Genomic DNA, 15,666 nt, shown 5'->3' with positions numbered 1-15,666 from the left:
AGTAAAACCTGTTGGTTTGGGACCCATATCAGGTAGAATTGCCAACTGAGCTCCCTGGCCAGATGGGGCCACTGGCTCAGCTCTGCAGATGGGCAGAGCCTGGCTGAGATCTCTGCTCAGGTATTGCTGTAAGCGGTAATGCAAACTGCCAAGATCTGAGCACAGGTTGCTGTCAGCCATACCCCTCTTTTCTCTGTCTCTATCAAATCCCCAGTGGTCGAGCCCTGCAGATTCCCCCAGTGATCCCCATGAGGCAAGACCTGAGTGCACCTCCCAGGAAACATCCTGGAACACTGGGATGTTTGTGGGGGGGCCTGGACTTTTGACACCATCTTGATGACAGTACCTTCTACATAAACACTTCTTAAATGGACACAAACAGCACTAACCGTAAAGAACAAGTGATAAACTGGATCTTATTAAAATTAAAGACTTATCAAAAACACCTTTAAGAGGGAAGTGAGGTACCCTGGAAGATGATATTTTATATTGCAATAAAGGATTTGTATTCAGGATATTTGAAAAACTCCTCCAAGTGAATATTGACAAAGGAGAGGTGATGGAACTTGGGGATTTGAATACTGCAAGATATGTGAAGAAAAGGATAGGGATATTTATATCCTCATCATATATAATAAGGACTCAAGTGATCCTTTGTTAGCATGATGGAACAAGAAACAAAGGTCTTTAAAGCAGCAAGGTAAGAGACAGAGGAATTAAAACAATGATGATACTGAGGGGGGAGATAAGCAGGGTTTTGGAGGATAAGTAAGGTAAATTCTTAATCATCTTTGCAGAAAGTCAACAGATCACTTCTAAAGTTGATAAGTAAAATATAATAAGCATATTATTTAGAAGCATGGAACTAGTGACTAGAAGATCTAAAACAAAAAGTTAGATAAAAGTGGTTGCTTTTAGAGTATGAAGGTGGAAAGTAGTGAGATGGGGTAAAGACTTGCTTTTTAGTGTAAGTTCTTTTACATTATTTTAAAGAAGTACACAAAGTACTTTGATAAAAGTATTTTAAATTACAGAAAAAACTGCATTCACATTACGACGACTATGCAAATTATTCAATTACAGGGCCACATAATATGCTAAAACTATGCATCTTTATTTAGAAGTCACCCTCTGGGCCACTTGAAGTAGAATGTATCTAGAATCAAGATCAAATGTACTGAGTGAAGTAAGTCAGAAAGAGAAAAACAAATACCGTATGCTAACACATATATATGGAATCTAAAAAAAAAAAGGTTCCGATGAACTTAGGGGCAGGACAGGAATAAAGACGCAGACTTAGAGAATAGACTTGAGGACGTGGGGAGGGGGAAGGGTAAGCTGGGACGAAGTGAGAGAGTGCCATTGACATATATACACTACCAAATGTAAAATAGCTAACTAGTGGGAAGTAACCACATAGCCCAGGGAGATCAGCTCCATGCTTTGTGACAACCTAGAGGGGTGGGATGGGGTGGTGGGATAGGGAGGGTGGGAAGGATATGCAAGAGGGAGGGGATATGGGGATATATGTATACCTATAGCTGAATCACTTTGCTATACAGCAGAAGCTAACAACATTGTAAAGCAATTATACTCCAATAAAGATGTTAAAAAAAATCAAATGCATTCTATTTACATAGAGGTTAGAAATATATTAATTTGCCTTATATTTGAACCATGACTTTCATGGTTAGTTGTTTTTCGGAGTTTCTAACCTCTTTTTATTTTATCTATTTATTTTTTTGTGGAATCTAAAAAAAAAAAAGATACAAATGAATGTAGTTATCAAACAAAAACAGACTCAAAGACATAGAAAACAAACTTATGATTACCAAAGGGGAAGTCGGGGGAGGGATAAATTAAGAGCTTGGGATTAACTGATACACACAATACTCTAGATAAAATAGATAACCAACAAGGACCTACTGTATAGCATAGGGAACTATGCTCAATATCTTGTAATAAACTATAATGGAAAAAGATATATTTATATAACTGAAAAACTTTGCTGTACACCCAAAACCAACACAACATCGTAAAGCAACTACACTTCAACAAAAATTTTCAAAAAACATCTACCACCTCTGTGCAAAGTTTGAGGGTCCTTAGAGTTTGGTGTGCTGCCTGACAATTTACAAGGGTCTTGAAAACCTTCTAGCTTTTCTTTCTTTCTTTTTTTTTTTAGGTACGCGGGCCTCTCACTGTTGTGTCCTCTCCTGTTGCGATGCACAGGCTCCGGACGCACAGGCTCAGCGGCCATGGCTCACGGGCCCAGCCGCTCCGCGGCATGTGGGATCTTCCCGGACCAGGGCACGAACCCGTGTGCCCTGCATCGGCAGCCGGACTCTCAACCACTGCGCCACCAGGGAAGCCCGAAAATCTGTTAGTTTTGAGTGAAACCTAAGAAAGAGAAGTCTCTCTGGATGGTCTAGGGCTTCAGTGCAAGTGATAACATTAGTTGGCCCTTTAGGGCTGAGTAAAAACAATGACAAATGGAATTGTGATGGTGGTTCATGATGATCTGTGAAACCTATACTACTGGATGAATCACAGAAGAAACATTCAGGGTTTGGGAGTGATGCTCTATCATCACTGGGTAAGTATTCTGTATGACACACTTTTGGTCTTACATCTGGACTCTGCTGGATTCTAGTTATTTAACATGATCTTCCATAAAGTAAGTTTTGTGTTATTCTACCTGGCAAAGTGCTCTGGCCAATTGAGATGCTGGCTGAACATCAGTGAACATAGAGTGAGCAGTAGGTGGGATCAGCTGCAGCAACAAGGAATGTAGCCTCTACACAAACTTTTCTCTTGATTTTTTAATTGTAATAGTTATTTTAATTAATTTATCTCCTCTTTCCCTTATATTTCTACCACCATTTTATATTGGTAGTGTTTGTGGTGATAAAGGTAGCATAATTTCAAAGTTTTACAATATTTAAATGGAATACCAACAAAGAACAAAAGGGAATATCAACCCATAAAGTTCAGACATTTTGCCAGATTAAAAAAAAATGTCTTAAAGATCTTTATTGGTGTATAATTGTTTCACAATACTGTGTTAGTTTCTGTTGCACAACAAAGCGAATCAGCCACATGCATACACATGTCCCCATATCCACTCCCTCTTGAGCTTCCCTCCCATCCTCCCTATCCCACCCCTCTAGGTCATCGCAAAGCACCAGGCTGATCTCCCTGTGCTATGCTGCTGCTTCCCATGAGCCAACTATTTTACATTTGGTAGTGTGTATATGTGGATGCTACCCTCACTTCGCCTAAGCTTTGCCCTCCCACCCCATGTCCTCAAACCCATTTTCTATGTCTATCTCTTTATTCCTGCCCTGCAACTAGGTTCATGAGTACCATTTTTTTTTTTTTTTAGATTCCATACATATGCGTTAGCATATGGTATTTGTTTTTCTCTTTCTGACTAACTTCACTCTGTATAACAGACACTAGGTCCATCCACCTCACTACAAATAACTCAATTTCATTTCTTTTTATGGCTGAGTAATATTCCATTGTATATATGGGTCACATCTTCCTTATCCATTCATCTGTTGATGGACATTTGGGTTGGTTCCATGTCCTGGCTATTGTAAATAGTGCTGCAATGAACATTGTGGTACATGTCTCTTTTTTTTTTCTGCGGTACGCAGGCCTCTCACTGTTGTGGCCTCTCCTGTTGCGGAGCACAGGCTCCGGACGCACAGGCCCAGCGGCCATGGCTCACGGGTCCAGTCGCTCCACGACATAAGGGATCTTCCAGGACCGGGGCACGAACCAGTGCCCCCTGCATTGGCAGGTGGACTCTCAACCACTGCGCCACCAGGGAAGTCCACATGTCTCTTTTTGAATTATGGTTTTCTCTGGGTATATGCCTAGTAGAGGGATTGCTGGGTCATATGGTAATTCTATTTTTAGTTTTTTAAGGAACCTCCATACTGTTTTCCATAGTGGTTGTATCTATTTACATTCCCACCAACAGTGCAGGAGGGTTCCCTTTTCACCACACCCTTTCCAGCACGTATTGTTTCTAGATTTTTTGATAATGGCCATTCTGACTGGTGTGAGGTGATATCTCATTGTAGTTTTGATTTGCATTTCTCTAATAATTAGTGATGTGGAGCATCTTTTCATGTGACTCTTGGCCATCTGTATGTCTTCCTTGGTGAAATGTCTATTTAGGTCTTCTGCCCATTTTTACCCTGGATTGTTTGTTTTTTTGATATTGAGTTCCATGAGCTGTTTGTATATTTTGGAGATTAATCCTTTGTCTGTTGTTTCATTTGCAAATATTTTCTCCCATTCTGAGGGCTGTCTTTTCATCTTGTTTATGGTTTCCTTTGTTGTGCAAAAGCTTTTAACTTTCATTAGGTCCCATTTGTTTATTTTTGTTTTTATTTCCATTTCTCTAGGAGGTTGGTCAAAAAAGATCTTGCTGTAGTTTATGTCAAAGAGTGTTTTTCCTATGTTTTCCTCTAAGAGTTTTATAGTGTCTGGTCTTACAGTTAAGTCTTTAATCCATTTGAAGTTTATTTTTGTGTATGGTGTTAGGCAGTGTTCTAATTTCATTCTTTTACATGTAGCTCTCCAGTTTTCCTGGCACCACTTATTGAAGAAGCTGTCTTTTCTCCATTGTATGTTCTTGCCTCCTTTGTCAGAGATTAGGTGCCCATATGTGCATGGGTTTATCTTTGGGCATTCTATTCTGTACTGTTGATCTATATTTCTGTTTTTGTGCCATTGCCATACTGTTTTGATTACTGTAGCTCTGTGGTATAGTTTGAAGTCAGGGAGCCTGATTCCTCCAGCTCCGTTTGGCTTTCTCAAGATTGTTTGGTTATGCGGGGTCTTTTGTGTTTCCATACGAATTTAAAAATTTTTTGCTCTAATTCTGTGAAGAATGCTGTTGATAGTTTGATAGGGATTGCATTGAATCTGTAGATTGCTTTGGGTAGCATAGTCATTTTCACAATATTGATTCTTCCAATCCAAGTACATGGTATATTTCTCCATCTGTTTATGTCATCTTTGATTTCTTTCATCAGTGTTTTATAGTTTTCTGAGTATAAGTCTTTTGCCTCCTTAGGCAGGATTATTCCTAGGTATTTTATTGTTTTTGTTGCAATGGTAAATGGGAGTATTTCCTTAATTTCTCTTTCTGACTTTTCGTTGTTGGTGTATAGGAATGCCAGAGATTTCTGTGCATTAATTTTGTATCCTGCAAGCTTACCAAATTCAGTGATTAGTTCTAGTAGATTTCTGGTGACAACTTTAGGATTTTCTACTGTCGATTTCTCCTTTCATGGTTGTTAGCATTTGCCTTATGTATTGAGGTGCTCCTATGTCGGGTGCATAAACATTTATAATTGTTATAGCTTCTACTTGGATTGATCCTTTGATCATTATGTATTGTCTCTCCTTATCTCTTGTAACAGTCTTTATTTTAAAGTCTATTTTATCTGATATGAGTATTGCTACTCCAGCTTTCTTTTGATTTCCATTTGCATGGAATAACTTTTTCCATCCCTTCATTTTCAGGCTGTATGTGTCCCTAGGTCTGAAGTGGGTCTCTTGTAGACAGCATATATATGGATCTTGCTTTTGTATCCATTCAGCCAGTCTGTGTCTTTTGGTGGGAGCATTTAATCCATTTACATTTAAGGTAATTACCAATATGTATGTTCCTATTCCCATTTTCTTAATTCTTTTGGGTTGGTTATTGTGGGTCTTTTTCTTCTCTTGCATTTCCCACTTAGAGAAGTTCCTTTAGCATTTGTTGTAAAGTTATTTGGTGGTGCTGAATTCTCTTAGCTTTTGCTTGTCTGAAAAGCTTTTGACTTCTCCATCAAATCTGAATGAGATCCTTGCTGGGTAGAGTAATCTTGGTTGTAGGTTTTTCTCTTTCATCACTTTAAGTATATCCTGCCACTCCCTCTGGCCTGCAGAGTTTCCACTGAAGAATCAGCTGATAACCTTATGGAGATTCTTTTGTATGTTATTTTTTGTTTTTCCCTTGCTGATTTTAATATATTTTCTTTGAATTTATTTTTTCTTAGTTTGATTAACATATGTCTTGGTGTATTTTTCCTAGGGTTTATCTTGTATGGGACTGTCTGTGCTTCCTGGACTTGGGTGACTATTTCCTCTCCCATGTTAGGGTAGTTTTCAACTATAATCTCTTCAAATATTTTCTCAGACCCTTTCTTTTTCTCTTCTTCTTCTGGGACCCGTATAATTCGAATGTTGGTGTGTTTATTGTTGTCCCAGAGGTCTCTGAGACTGTCTTCAATTCTTTTCATTCTTTTTTCTTTATTCTGTTCCTTGGCAGTTTCTGTGGGGGGGGGCTTAAGCAGGTGCAAGGTTTGGGTGGTGGGTGGGGCCAATGCTCAGGACCTACAGGGCTGGAAAAGTCCCTGGGGGCTGTGGGGAGTGGGGCTTAGGCTCAAGAAACAGAAGGGGTCCAGGCACGGCAGGGGACCTCACCTGGGAGCCCAGCAGGCTTCCTGGGCTTGAGTGGGCCAGGCAATCGCTCTCTGGTCCTCTCCTGCTCTTCTCAGAGAGTCCCTCCTTCCTCCCTCTCCTGATCTCCCCAGCTTCTGGGGTGCTGATCCCATCTGGACTCCACTTCTCCTCACCCCCTCAGTCCCCCTATGTCCTACTGGTTCACTTTGGGGTTCCTCCCATCTCCTTGGGTGTCAGAGTCTCCCACCAGTAGCTGGCAGTCACCCCAGTTGTGGAGAGATGTTAACTCCACATCTTCCCACACCACCATCTTGACTCCACCTCCCTCTAATGTATTTTTAAATCCAGCTTCTCAGTCATACCTTCTATTGCATGGGGTACTATTTAGTCTCCAGATACAACCTTCCTAGCCATTCAACATAATGATCTAAGCTAAATTGATTACCATTTTTATTTCCTTCAGATTCTGTTATTTCTTTTCTTTTCTTTCTGTTTCTACATCATTGGTTTTCCTTAAATGTCAGGTGATTGTCCATTAGTAGTGACAAATGAAGGTCTGTGTCAATTTTTCTAGGGAGCTAGTGTAAGTATCCTGTGCTTTTGTGTAAGTCTCTGGTTTTCCACTGTTCACACTCATGAATGGGAAGATTGCCTTGGGCCTTTGTGAAGTGGGTGGAATAAGTTAGTGAACAGACTTTCTTAGAGGAAGTATGGTCAGGTAGTCAGCAATTACACAAGGCATCTCTCAAATACTAAAATTAAGAGGGTTTTACTGTGGAGTACCAAATCCATGCTAGAACTAGCTTTCCCAGATGCTTCATGTAAATTTTTTAAAGAGATAATCCTTCAGGGTTTGTTTCTTTTTGGTGGGGGGGATGCTGTGCTACTGCACAGCATATGAGATCTTAGTTCTCTGACCAGGGATTGAACCCACACCCCCAGCATTGGAAGCGCAGAGTCTTAATCACTGGGCTGCCAGGGAAGACCCTTGTTTTTTTTTTAATTTTTATTTATGTTGTGTTATAGTTGATTTACAATGTTGTGTTAGTTTCAGGTGTACAGCAAAGTGGATCAGTTATACATATACATATATCCATTCTTTTTCAGCTTCTGATTTGGGTTTTAAGAAGAGGACTGATCATCATGGAAACCAGAAAATTCCATCTTGAAGCCCAGCAGAAATAAATGGTGGGCATTTCCCTGAGTCATAAATGGCACAGGGGCTCAGCAATCTACCACCATGTTCTTAACAGGAAACACTCCATTTGGCTGGGGAAAGGGTCCATCTGTCTCATAGCTCAGATTAAAATTCTGAGCTAGAGAAAAGAACTAAGCCAATTGCAGGCAAGGATAAGGAAGTTACCAGATACACCTAGAGACAGCCACATCTGAGAGCTTGCCAAGCTGTCACTGAAGTTAGAATATGGACTCACAGCAGAGAGCATTGTTTTTGTGTGCTTCTTTCCAATTGTATTTCAAGTTCTTTCCAAAACAAGGCCCTGGGCTTGGTTCACTGCTGTCCTGTATTCATGCTTGGGTATTCATTCACCAACATTAAACCCCAGGATAGAAGATGTGATAAAACAGGACTCCTTTCTCCATGGAGTGAATCTTGGCTGGTTTCAGTGGTGGATGGTGGTCATCACAGAAAACACACAGGAAATTTTCCTTGGAACTGAGGTGGGATGAAAACTGCCTGCTGTGAACATCATCATCTTTTTCCTGACCTTTTACCTCCAGTTTCTGAAGATAAAGCAGAAAATAATCTTCCTTGAAGATAATGGGTAACAATTCCATAAAACAAAAACACATGCTTCCAATGCACTGTGCTTTCAGATATTCTGGGTTTAGTTCAGCTGCCAGATGAGTCAATTGATGCATTCACCTTGATAACCAGGTGAGCCCACTTCCTTGAGGAAGCCCCCTCTATTCTTGGTAGCACAATAGGCTACTTAGAGTTGCAAAGGGCATAAGAACCCTGCCATCACCTGAAAATCCTTCCCTGGGAAGGCAACTCCATGAATGAGGTCTTCCAAGCAAACGACACCAAACTTCCCCAGGTGCTCCCCAATCACTGTGTTGTCTGTCAGTGTGATGATTTTATTCTTGACCTTGGCTTGTCCACATTTAAAGATGAGTTCCTGAACAGACTTCAGATTTGCAAATCCCCAGGTCACATAAGTTTCCACTATATGAAGTGCTTTTATGGTTTAAGGGGTTACTTTCATAAAGACATCACTGAAAATCTTATTCAGGCCAAGTCTTGCAATGGTCCTCTGCACCAGTAAACTCACCCCATTAATCATTTGGATGTGTACAACAAAGGCTAAGGAGTGTTTATCTGGCACTTCCAAGCCACGAGGTTTCACTTCTCGTTGTCTGAGTCGCACCCTGTCACATAGTTGCCGCCAGGACTCATGTAGGAACCATTCTAGTTGCTTAAACTTGAGTTTTTCTCCTTTCCTCTGCTCCTTCCTTTGCAAAAGCACCTGCTTTGCCTGGGTGGCTTTGAGGGCCTGATAAGCCTTCCTCTTTTTCAGGAGATTTTCTGGAACCAAAGGGACCTTTTTTATTGGCTCTACCTCTGCCACCTTTCCAAAGCTGTGGGCTACTCTGGGTTTGTTTCTCTTATGCACAATGGTAAATATCCATCTACCAGTAGATTTTTGACTAATGATAAATATCCACCTGCCTATAGCTTTGGGTCTTGAAGTGACAGTGGAGACAACTGGCACAGCTCTTCCATGTACAAACCTTCAATTAACCCTATTGTCTATAGTCATTCTCCTTTTAGCCTTTTTAAATTGCTAAATCCTAATTGACGTCCTTTCTAGGGTTCCAATGACAAACGAGCTATCTCACTAGTGCCCCTTTAAGGTATGTATAGGCAAGTCTTCTACATAGATATGTCCAACAGGATACTACCATTTATTTTTGGTATGAGATAAAATTTCCTATTTGCTCATGAACTCCCTTCTCTCTGTTATGGGTTAACTTTCTATACATTGTCACTTCAGTTGGGTTCTAGAAGGATAGAAAGTGAAAATGTGTGTTCAGTCTACCATCTTGTTAAAATACACACACACACGTTTGTTTATGTACATGGCTTCTCTACTGAAGCTCCTTAAACACAAGGATGTATTGTAAAATGCCTAGCACAGTGTCAGGAACATAACAGGTGTTCAAAGGTATGTGGCTGATTGGATTTGAATGTGGGACAGAAGAATTACAAATGACAGAAAAGCTTAAGCCTAGATGACAAGTATGCTGTTAGAGACCAACAAAGGAATAGTAGATTTTAAAGGAAATTCTTGTTTTTTAGCTTTGGAAATCAATAGTTGTGCCCCAGCATAGGCAAATAATGGAAATTATTTTTCAAGACATCATTAACTGGTATAAAGGTACTTTTGTGTGCTAGAAAGAGAGCCATACCACTTCACACACAGAGTGTTGATGCTATCCTAGAGAAAAGAGAGAAGTCATTTCACCTCTTGGCTCTCACCTAACCCAGTAGATCAAATTGGAATATTCCTTATTGGATAAGGAGACTAATTCTACTCAGACTAGAGCATGGTGAAAACTACTACATTAATCCAGATATACTTTACGTCCTCAAGAGTAGGTACTGAATAAATATTAAATGAGTGAATGTATCCCTAACACTTGCTCACAAACCTGATTCCAGAGTCAAGATATAAAATTTTTAGAGGTGAAAGCCAAATAAGCCAATTAGTGATACTTTTGCTCATAGTAGCCATTATCAAAGTGCCTGGCCCAGATCAGAAACTCAATAAATATTAGTGAGGTTAATAAGATAATTAATTAATGCTAATTTTTTGAAACTTAAAAAAATGTCTACTTATAAAGCAAAGGGTGGTATACAACTCTTTAATATACTAAAAGCTATTGAATTGTATACTTTATTATTTTTTAAAGTCTTTATTGAATTTGTTACAATATTGCTTCTGTTCCACGTTTTGGTTTTTTGGCCACAAGGCACGTGGGATCTTAGTTCCCCAACCAGGGATCAAACCCGCACCCCCTGCATTGGAAGGCAAAGTCTTAACCACTGGACCGCCAAGGAAGTCCCTGAATTGTATACTTTAAACAGGTGAACTATATGATGTATCAATTACATCTCAATAAAGCTGCAAAAAACCAAAATAAACTCACAAGGAAACTTTTCCAGGCCTTCTGAATGACTCTGGCAGCTCTGTCTCTCTTTGTAAATTCTGATTCCTGTTTCCAAGCCATGCAAAACTCCTAAAAGAGAATAAGCAAAGGAGTATATTTTAATTTAATTTACATACTCCATTATGAAACTGTCACTAGAACTCAATGAAAATCAAATAGAAAGTATAAAGGAAATAATGAAAATGATATTTGATATCAAAATAACTATAATAAAAATTAAAATTGACACCAATAATTGATAGCCTAATATGTTCCAATTTGTCTCTTTTTTATTGAAGTATAGTTGATTTACAATATTATATTATTTTCATTATTTTTAAAGATTATACTCCATTTAACGTTATTACAAAACAATGACTATATTTCCCTGTGCTGTACAATATCCTTGTTGCTTATCTATTTTATTCATAGTAGTTTGTATCTCTTAATCCCTTATTCCTATCTTGTCCCTCCCCTTTTCCCACTCTCCACTGGTAACCACTAGCTTGTTCTCTATATCTGTAGGACTGTTTCTGTTTTATTATATACATTCATTTGTTTTAGCTTTTAGATACTCTGTGATAACATAGAGTATTTGTCTTTGTCTGACTTTTTCACTAAGCATAATATTCTCTAGGTCCATTCACATTGTTGCAAATGGCAGAATTTCATTCTTTTTTACAGCTGAGTAATATTCCATTGTATATATACATACTGCATCTTCTTTATCCATTCATCTGTTGATGGATACTTAGATTGCTTCAATATTTTGGCAATTGTACATAATGTTGCTATAAACATTGAGGTTAATATAGCTTTTTGATTTGTATTTTCTTTGGATATATACCCAGCAGTGGAATTGCTGGATCATATAATAGTTTTATTTTTAGTTTTTTGAGGAAGCTCCATACTGTTTTCCACATTTGCTGCACGAATTTACACTCCCACCAACAGTGTATGAGGGTTCCCTTTTCTCCACATCCTTGTCAATGTTTGTTACTTGTAGACTTTTTGATGATATTCTGACAGATGTGAGGTAATATCTCATAATTTTGATTTGTATTTCTCTAATGACTAGCAATGCTGAACATCTTTTCATGTGCCAGTTAGCCATCTGTATGTCTTCTTTGGAAAAATGTCTATTCAGGTCTTCTGCCCATTTTTAAATTGGATTGTTTTTTTTTTGATATTGAGCTGTATGTGCTGATTACATATTTTGATTATTACCCCTATTCTTCATACCATTTGCAAATATTTTCTCCCATTCTATAGGTTGTCTTTCTGTTTTGTTGATGGTTTCTTTTGTTGTGTGAAAGCTTTTAAGTTTAAGTAGGTCCCAGTTGGGGTGTTTTTTGCTTTTATTTCTTTTGCCTTAGGAGAATGATCCAAGAAAATATTGTTATGACTTTATCTAAGTGTGTTCTGCAAATCTTCTCTTCTAGGAGTTTTATGGTTTCAGGTTTTACATTTAGGTCTTTAAACCACTTTGAGTTTTTGTATATGGTGTGAAGGAATGTTCTAATGTCATTGTTTTATATGTGGCTGTCCATTTTTCCCAAAACCACCTGCTGAAGAGACTGTCTTTTCTTCATGTATATTCTTGCCTCCTTTGTTGTAAATTAATTGACTGTAGGTGTGTAGGTTTATTTCTGGACTCTATTCTCTTCCATTGGTCCATATGTCTGTTTTTGTGCCAATACCATGCTGTTTTGATTACTGTATAGGATTATCTGAAGTCTGGAAGTGTTATGCCTCCAGCTTTCTTCTTTTTTCTCAGGATTGCTTTGGGAATCCAGGGAGTTTTGTGGTTCCATATAAATTTTATTTTATTTTAACTTTTTATTTTATATTGCAGTATAGTTTATTAACAATGTGTGTTAGTTCCAGGTGTACAGCAAAGTGATTCAGTTATACGTATACATGTATCTATTCTTTCTCAAATTCTTTTCCCATTTAGGTAGTTACATAATATTGAGCAGAGTTCCCTGTGCTGTACAGTAGGTCCCAGTTGGTTATCCATTTATTTTTTAAAAATTTATTTGGCTGAGTTGAGTCTTTGTTACTGTGCACAGGCTTTCTCTAGTTGTGGCAAGCAGGGGCTACTCTTCATTGCGGTGCACGGGCTTCACGTTGCAGTGGCTTCTCTTGTTGTGGAGCATGGGCTCTAGGCATGAGGGCTTCAGTAGTTGTGGCTTGCGGGCTCTAGAACATAGGCTCAGTAGTTGTGGTGCATGGGCTTAGTTGCTTCGCGGCATGCTTCCTGGACCAGGGCTCAAACCTGTGTCCCCAATCTGCATTGGCAGGCAGATTCTTAACTACTGCACCACCAGGGAAGCCCGGTTATCCATTTTAACAATCGATCAATCCCAAACTCCCTAACTATCCCTCCCACCACCCCCCTCTGGAAACCATAAGTTCCTTCTCTAACTCTGAGAGTCTGTTTCTGTTTTGTAAATAAGTTCATTTGTATCATTTTTTTTAGATTCCACATATAAGTGATATCATATGATATTTGTCTTTGTCTGACCTACTTCACTCATTATGACAATCTCTAGGTTCATCCATGTTGCTGCAAATGGCATTATTTCATTCTTTTTAATGGTTGAGTAATATTCCATTGTATACATGTGTCACATCTTCTTTATTCATTCATCTGTTGATGGACATTTAGGTTGCTTCCATGTCTTGGCTATTATAAACAGTGCTGCAATGAACACTGAGGTGCATGTATCCTTTTGGACCATGTTCTTCTCCAGATATATGCCCAGGAGTGGGATTGCAGGATCATATGATAACTCCATTTTTAGTTTTTTATGGAACCTCCATACTGTTCTCCACAGTGGATATACCAATTTACATTCCCACCAGCAGGGCTCCCTCTCTCCAGCACTCTCCAGCATTTATTGTTTCTGGGTTTTTTGACGTTAGCAATTCTGACTGGTGTGGGGTGATTTCTCATTGCAGTTTTGATTTGCATTTGTTTAAATTATCAATGCTGAACATCTTTTCATGTGCCTCTTGGCCATCTGTATGTCTTCTTTGGAGAAATGTCTATTTAGGTCTTCTGCTCATTTTTTGATTGGGTTGTTTGTTTTTATATTAAGATGCATGAGCTGTTTGTAAATTTTGGAGACTAACCTGTTGTAGGTCTCGTTGTTTGCAAATATTTTCTCCCATTCTGCAGGTTGTCTTTTCATCTTGTTTATGGTTTCCTTTGCTGTGAAAAAGCTTTTGAGTTTAATTAGGTCTCATTTGTTTATTATTGTTTTTATTTCCATTACTCTGGAAGACGGATGGAAAAAGATATTGCTGCAATTTATTCAGAGAGTGTTCTGCCTATGTTTTCCTCTAAGAGTTTTATATTGTCCTGTCTTACACTTAGGTCTTTAATCCATTTGGAGTTTATTTTTGTGTATGGTGTTAGAGAGTGTTCTAATTTCATTTTTTTACTTGTAACTGTCCAGTTTTGCCAGCACCATTTACTGAGACTGTCTTTCCTCCATTGCTTCATCTTACCTCCTTTGCTGTAGATTAATTGACCATAGGTGTGCGGGTTTCTTTCTGGGCTCTCTATCCTCTTCCATTGATCTATATTTTTGTGCCAGTACCATACTGTTTTGATGACTATAACTTTGTAGTATGTTCTGAAGTCAGGGAGCCTGATTCCTCCAGCTCCGTTTTTCTTTCTCAAGATTACTTTGGCTATTCGGGGTCTTTTGTGTTTCCATACAAATTTTAAGTTTTTTGCTCTAGTTCTGTGAAAAATGCCATTGGTAACTTGATAGGGATTTCATTGAATCTGTAGATTGCATTGAGTAGTACAGTTATTTTGACAATATTGATTCTTCCAATCCAAGAACATGATATATCTTTCCATCTGCTTGTGTAGTCTTCGTTTTCTTTCATCAGCATCTTATAGTTTTCAGAGTACAGGGTTTTGTCTCCTTAGAGACATCTAGAGACTGTCATACAGAGTGAAGTAAGTCAGAAAGAGAAAAACATATATCATATATTAATGCATATATGTGGAACCTAGAAAATGGTACAGACGAACCAGTTTGCAGAGCAGAAATTGAGACACAGAAGTAGAGAACAAACGTATGGACACCAAGGGGGGAAGCGGTGGGAGGTGGGGGTTGTGGTGTGATGAATTGGGAGATTGGGATTGACATGTCTACACTGATGTGTATAAAATGGATGACTAATAAGAAAATAAATAAATAAACATTTTTAAAAAATAAAAAAAAATAAAAGCTCCTGTTGACAGCCCAAAAAAAAAAAAAAAATCACAGTTTCAATTTCAGTACTTGTGATTGGTCTGTTCATATTTTCTATTTCTTCTTGATTCAGTCTTGGGAGATTGTACCTTTATAAGAATTTGCCCATTTCTTTCAGGTTGTCCATTTTATTGAAATATAGTTGCTTGAAGTAGTTTCTTATGATCCCTTGTATTTCTGTGGTGTCAGTTGTAACTTCTCCTTTTTCATTTCTAATTTATTGATTTAAGTCATTTCTCTTTTTTTCTTGATGAATTTGGCTTAAGGTTTATCAATTTTGTCTATCTTTTCAAAGAACCAGCTTTTAGTTTCACTGATCTTTGCTATCTTTTCTTCATCTCTATTTCATTGATTTCTTCTCTGATCTTCATGATTTCTTTCCTTCTACTGACTTTAGATTTTGTTTGTTCTTCTTTCTCTAGTTGCTTTAGGTGTAAGGTTAGGTTGTTTACTTGAGATTTTTATTGTTTCCTGAGGTAAGATTGTATTGTTATAAACCTGCCTCTTAGAACTGCTTTTGCTGCGTCCCATAGGTTTTTGCTCACTGTGCTTTTGTTTTCATTTGTCTCTAGGTATTTTTTGATTTCCTCTTTGATTTCCTCAGTGATCCATTGGTTGTTTAGTAGCATATTGTTTAGTCTCCATGTGTTTGTGTTTATTACTTGTAGTTGATTTCTAATGTCATAGTGTTGTGGTCAGAAAAGATGCTTGATATGATTTCAATTTTCTTAAATTTACCGAGGCT

General features: G+C 38.3%; 1 pseudogene; it reads right to left on the bottom strand.

Moving 5' to 3' along the window:
- Window positions 1-8,318: 8,318 nt before the first annotated feature.
- LOC112414035 (60S ribosomal protein L7-like 1) lies at window positions 8,319-13,821 on the bottom strand (annotated as a pseudogene).
- Window positions 13,822-15,666: the final 1,845 nt, after the last annotated feature.

This window comes from Neophocaena asiaeorientalis, unplaced genomic scaffold, assembly GCF_003031525.2.
Source record: "Neophocaena asiaeorientalis asiaeorientalis breed wild unplaced genomic scaffold, Neophocaena_asiaeorientalis_V1.1 scaffold623, whole genome shotgun sequence".
NCBI lineage: Eukaryota > Metazoa > Chordata > Mammalia > Artiodactyla > Phocoenidae > Neophocaena > Neophocaena asiaeorientalis.
Note: the sequence above shows the minus strand (reverse complement) of the source record. Positions and strands in the feature narration are given on the sequence as shown.